Here is a 6629-nt window from a genome sequence, read left to right as displayed (position 1 = left end):
TTCAGATATACCGCCACGAAGCCCATGACGTCATATGACGTAGTGTGGGCGCCAAGTGGTTAAACTTATTTTTATTATCAATCATTTGTTATCTATTATCAAGTACTGAGATAGTCCATATAGTTTTTTAGGTGTGGATGTATATGGGTCAGCGTTAGCAACTGCCCCTGCACCTCCACTTTCCAATTTTTCCAAGTACTAACCTGGATGATGGTACATTTGTATGATTCATTCTCCCTTAAAATTTGAACTTATTTTGTGGACGTATATGGGTCAGCATTAGCAACTGCCCCTGCACCTCCACTTTCCAAAATTTTCATGTATCTATCATACAACAATTCCATAAATGCATACCACATACGCTGCATATATCATTTGAGGAAAATATGCTTATAAAATAGTTTACCATTTGCCAATAAAAAAATACAAAATATGTCTCCCGATTTAAGTTAAAAAATCTGGTCACCTCACGCTAATGGGCACTGATAGGTGGGATTGATGAGCATTGATAGGCTGCACTGATAAGCACTATAAGTGGCATTGATGGGCACTGATGGACATTGATGAGCACTGATAGGTGGCATTGATGTTCATTGATCTGCACTGATAGACATTAATGAACACTGATAGGCAGAACTCATAGGCTGCACTGATGGGCACTGATAGGTGGCACTGATGGGTACTGATGATCACTGATAGGCAGAACTCATAGGCAGCATTGATGAACACTGATAGTTGGCACTGATAGATGGCATTGATGAGTACTAATAAGCAGCACTGATGGGCATTGAGTACTGATAGATACTGATATGTGGCATTGATGAGCACTGATAGGTGGCACCGATAGATACTGATATGTGGCATTGATGAGCACTGATAGGGGGCACTAATGGGTGCTTATAGGCAACATTGATGAGTACTGATAGGTGGCACTGATGGGCACTGATAGGCAGCATTGATGAGCACTGATAGGTGGCACTAATAGGCGGCACTGATGGGCACTGACAGGCAGCACTGATGGACATTGAGCACTAATAGGCAGCACTGATGATAGGTGCCACTGATAGAAGCTGATAGGTGGCATTGATAAGCACTGATAGATAGCACTGATGGGAACTAATAAGCAGCATTGAAGAGCACTACTAGGTGGCACTGATGGACACTGATAGGCAGCATTGATGAGCACTGATAGGTGGTGCCGATAGGTGGAATTGATGAGCACTGATAGGTGGCACTGATGATCGGGGGAATAATTATCAGTGTAAACAATTTACTGACATTCTTGACTGTTAACAGCTCTCCTTTCCTCACACAGACACAGCGTGGAAGGAAAGGGCTGCGGCTTACAGGCAAGTCTGTTTACATGTGATCAGCTGGTCACATGGTAAAGGGCCACTGTGATTTTGCGCTGGATGCATGTGCCAGGGGGCACGTGGGAGGCAGGGTTTTGGGAGGATGTCCATGGACACACTCCCAAAATTGGAGGCCCGGGGCATGGATGGGGGGGGGGTTCTAGTTACGGCTCTGTCTCCTTTCTTCCAATGTAAACTTATTTGAATCTCACATCTGCGGCCTGTCACAATCTACACAAGTCACAGCAGAAATGTTCTGTGTTTGCTGTTTATTTTCATAGACCTTTTTGAGCCGCCATTTTTCAAGAGCCTCCTGTATCAGTAGACAAGCCCAAAACAGTCTCTGTGGATGGGCTAAGAAGGCACAAGATCATCTTGTAATGTAATTCAAAAACCACTTCTGAAGGTCCTCTGGAATCACATTGTGACCTCATTTGTGCAATTTCCATTGGTAGACCAGCTTCACACGGATAACTCGTTCACAACAAAAACAACACAACACAACAAATAACTTTGTTATCCCTTTGAAACCGATCTACCAATGCTCCTGTAATGTCCTATCTACGTCCTTTGGCACTTTGACACTAAAGTAACTATTCTACAGAAATTCTTCCTTCCATGGTGTGCAACCAATTTTCCTTTTCTTCAATTAATATTGACGGTGGTGAGTGGGCAGTGTTACACTCTTTCTTGACAATGAAATTACCGGGGCCTCCTGACTGATAGCAGAGTCACCCAGTCCCTCGAATGACAATGGAATCCCCCGGGCCTCCTAACTAATAGTAGAATCACCCAGGTGTGTCAGATGTCTACTCCCCTACTGTGTTCTGTAGTTCCATCTGACCACACCTATATCACCGTTGTGTCCTGTACAGATGTAGGGACTGGTGGATGAAAGCACACCGCACAGTGGGGACCACAAAGCCAACACTATTTCTTAAAGTTATAGCTGCATGTCAGTTTAACTCTTTTGTTGCCAGCACCAGCATTCAATACAACTGCAAGCCACTATAGCGGCTGAGAATATTTTACCTTTTTTAGTCCTGGCTGTTGGCTTTTTTGTTAAAGAGATACTGGTGGCTGAAATAACCACTTGATCACTTCTACATGGACATGTACACCACGTGTCCCGGGCTCACTTTCTCCTGGATGCCTGGGATTTTCGTGGTAGGTGTTAGAAGGGAGAGCATTGAGAGATCAGGGAACATCCGTTCTCTGATCTCCCCAGGGTAGCATGAACCCATAGATGGTCAGCTCTGAGCACTTCAGAGTTTAGACATGTCAGAGGTGGCAGAGGTGTCATTAGGAGTTTACTAGCCCCCTGCTGTCCACTTGAAGAGAACCTGTCACCTGCACTATGCCATAACTTAGGTGGATTATCAGCCCCCTTGTGACAACATTAAAGTTATAAAGAAAAAAATTGTAAAAGAATTAGAGTTTAGGAAATAGGCACCCCCCAAAAAAAGTTTAAGAGACCTCCGTCCCACACACAAGCACAACATACTCAAATCCGCGTACACAACTTACAATCGCACCATAGATATTCAGAGTGAGAATGATAATTCTAGAACCATCATTCATTGTGAAGTTTCCTAAACCTATGGACAATTTTTGGCATCATTGTTTTGTGCAATTTAATGGGTGCTTACACTTTTTCACAACACAACCTTGCGTTTTATTAAAATTGGGCATTATATTGTGCTTATAATCACTAATATTAATTTAAGTGCATTTGTTACTGAAAATATAGGTTTGATAAACAGTAGTACAAATAGGTTGTGACATAAACAATTGCAACCTCTAACATTTAATTCTACAGGGTCTCTGCTTTTAGAAATTAGATAATGTTTTGGAGTTGTAAGCATGTTTTTATGTACAAAAAAAATATATATTTTATTATATGTGTACAAGATGAAAAATAAATAAATGTTGTTTTGATATTTAAAGCAAAGCCTATACAAAGTAAAGCAACAGGTCCTATTGGGTCCTAACTATAGGTCCTATAATAATATAATATAATATAATATTATATTATATTATAATATAATATTAAACTGTACTGTAATTGTGCTGTCCCCCCTCTACATTGTAAAGTGCTCCGTAAACTTTTGGCACTATATAAATCGTGTATAATAATAATAATAATAATAATAATAATAATAATAATAATATTATAATATAATATAATAATAATTAAATATACATTATATATATATATATATATATTACCTATTGCATTCTAAGTATATATTATTATATTATTTATAAGTATTATAAGTATATATTATAAGTATTATAAGTATATATTGTATTATATTATTGCATTATTGCCTATTGTATTATATGGTACCTATAGGCTATTACCTTTTGTACCACCACCCCCTCCCTTTAGAATGTAAGCTCTATGAGCAGGGCCCTCCCGTACCTTTTGTATTGTACTGTAATTGTGTTGTCCCCCCCTATACATTGTAAAGTGCTACATAAACTGTTGGAGCTATATAAATCGTGTATAATAATATAATAATAATAATAATAATAATAATAATATCTATATCTAGAGATGTATAATCGATATCTATATCTATATACACACACATTTTGTAATAGGTATTATTATACATATATAATTATTATTTTTATTTTTTCACTTGGTAAACATTTTTCTCTTTGTCATATCCAGATACATAATAATACAGACAGTGAACAATGAATCATTTTCTTGTTAATAAGACAAAAATAATAATTTTCAGCTGCAGTCCCTCCCAGGAGAAGTTGCTTTCATAGAATATAATTACGGTCATAAATGCTGGCAGAGACTAAACCTGCGTCCTGTCTTCAGGGGCCATTATTAGAGTTTCCATCTCCCCTCCACCATGCACACACAGAGCTGGGCAATTCTCACTCCTATTAGGCGCCACCTCCCAGGTGTGACATTGAGGAGCAGGTGGGGAAGGAGATGTAATTAAATGTCATTATGGTCCTCGGCTGACATCTGGGCCTGGATATAACCTCAGAGGGGAGGTGTGTGTACATTTCACCTTCTCACACATAATTACCTCTCAAATGTTCATGTAATTGTATATCCCTGGGTTATTTGGTGCTAACAGCCTGACACCATTTACAGCCCAGGTACCTCATCTCTCTCCTGAGCCCACCTAAGAATATCCCCTATGGGTCTGATGCAAAGACAAGTGTTCAGAAAACCTGACAGCCATTAACGCAGCTATGAGTACAAAGCTAAAAATGAAAGATAAAAGAAAAATTGGATCTGAAATGTTGTATAAATGTATGATTTTTATAGTGATATTTCAAATAAGAAAATAATTTTAGCAATATCATTATCAAAGTATAAGTGCAAGTATAAAATGTGTCATAAGGAGCATATTAATTAAAATAATAAAAACTAAACAAGTGCATATTTATTAATTACAGTAATAAAGTTACAGTTACTCATAAAAAGGCTAATTCATGTTTTCTGCATTTTATATATATTTGCCATTTTTATTTAAAGAATACGTAAGCCCAGTCACTAAAATCTTATAAAGATATATATATATATACATACAGTAAGAGTTAATGTGGTTTTGTAAATACCAAAGTCACTTTTCAATATTTTTATATTAGCATTTTTTTTTTATTATTAAAATAATCCAACAACCAATAGAAAACCACATTATACAGGGAGGGAGGCAAATAGGATGAGACTAATTGTACCAAAGTTACTTCACCAAAACACATAATCCACAAATTACATTAAATCAAATCATAATTTATTGTGTGTGTCTATCTATCTATCTATCTATCTATCTATCTATCTATCTATCTATCTATCTATCTATCTATCTATCTATCTATCTATCTATCTATCTATCTATCTATCTATCTATCTAAGGCTGTCCACAAGGTTTAGCAGTGTGTCTATGACAATGTTTGACCATTCTTCCAGAAGCGCATTTGTCAGGTCCGGCACTGATGTTGGACAAGAAAGCCTGGCTTGCAGTCTCCGCTCTTATTCATTCCAAAGGTGTTCTATCAGGTTGAGGTCAGGACTGTGCAGACCAGTAAGGTTCCTCCAACTCAAACTTGTTCATCCATATCTTTATGGACCTTGCTTTGTGCACTGGTCCAAATCATTTGGTGGAGGGGTTTTAGGGTGTGGGGTTGTTTTTCAGGGGTTGGGTTTGGCCCCTTAGCTCCAGTGAAGGAAACTCCTAAGGCGCCAGTATACCAAGACATGTTGGACAATTTCATATTCCCAACTTTGTGGGAACAGTTTGGGGATGGCCCCTTCCTGTTCCAACATGACTGCGCACCAGTGCACAAAGCAAGGTCCATAAAGACATGGAGGAGTGAGTTTGGGGTGGAGGCACTTGACTGGCCTGCACAGAGTCCTGACCTCAACCCGACAGAACACCTTTGGGTTGAATTAGAGTGGAGACTGCAAGCCTGGCCTTCTCTCCAACATCAGTACCTGACCTCACAAATGTTCTTCAAGAAGAAAGGTCAAACATTCCCATAGACACACTCCTAAATCTTGTGGACAGCTTTCCCAGAAGTGTTGAAGCTGTTATACCTGCAAAAGTGGGCCAACTCAATATTGAACCCTATGGATTAAGACTGGGATGCCATTAAAGTCCATGTGCGTGTAAAGGCATGTGTCGCAATACTTTTGTATATATATATATATATATATATATATATATATATATATATATATATATATATATATATATATATATATACTTTAAATACAATATATGTTCCTAAATTTTTTTTAATCAAATTTCAAAAAAATGTATAGTTTATAGTAGTGCATCTCATGAATTTCAAATGCACTCTATGTTAGTCGACATGACTGAAGGGAAGGCCAGAATTCAACTTTAAGGACACATATTATACACTTTTTCAATTACATTTTTTATAAAGAGGCCAATGATCAATTTGATTATCATACTTCCCTTTTTTGCCATCTTTTTTGGACACTTGTTGGACCATTTATAATGCTTATTCCGTGGTCAGATTCCAGTTGAATGATCCTGGATTTAAATTGGTTGTAAGGCCTCACATATACAGTATTTCACAAAAGTGAGTACACCTCTTACATTTTTGTAAATATTTTATTATATCTTTTCATGTGACAACACTGAAGAAATGACACTTTGCTACAATGTAAAGTAGTGACACCATTAATGTCTAAACCGCTGGCAACAAAAGTGAGTACAACCCTAAGTGAAAATGGCCAAATTGGGCCCAATTAGCCACTCCCCGGTGTCATGT

This window comes from Lithobates pipiens, unplaced genomic scaffold (genome assembly GCF_037356315.1).
Source record: "Lithobates pipiens isolate NorthernLeopardFrog02 unplaced genomic scaffold, aLitPip1_a1.2 Scaffold_8, whole genome shotgun sequence".
NCBI lineage: Eukaryota > Metazoa > Chordata > Amphibia > Anura > Ranidae > Lithobates > Lithobates pipiens.
Note: the sequence above shows the minus strand (reverse complement) of the source record.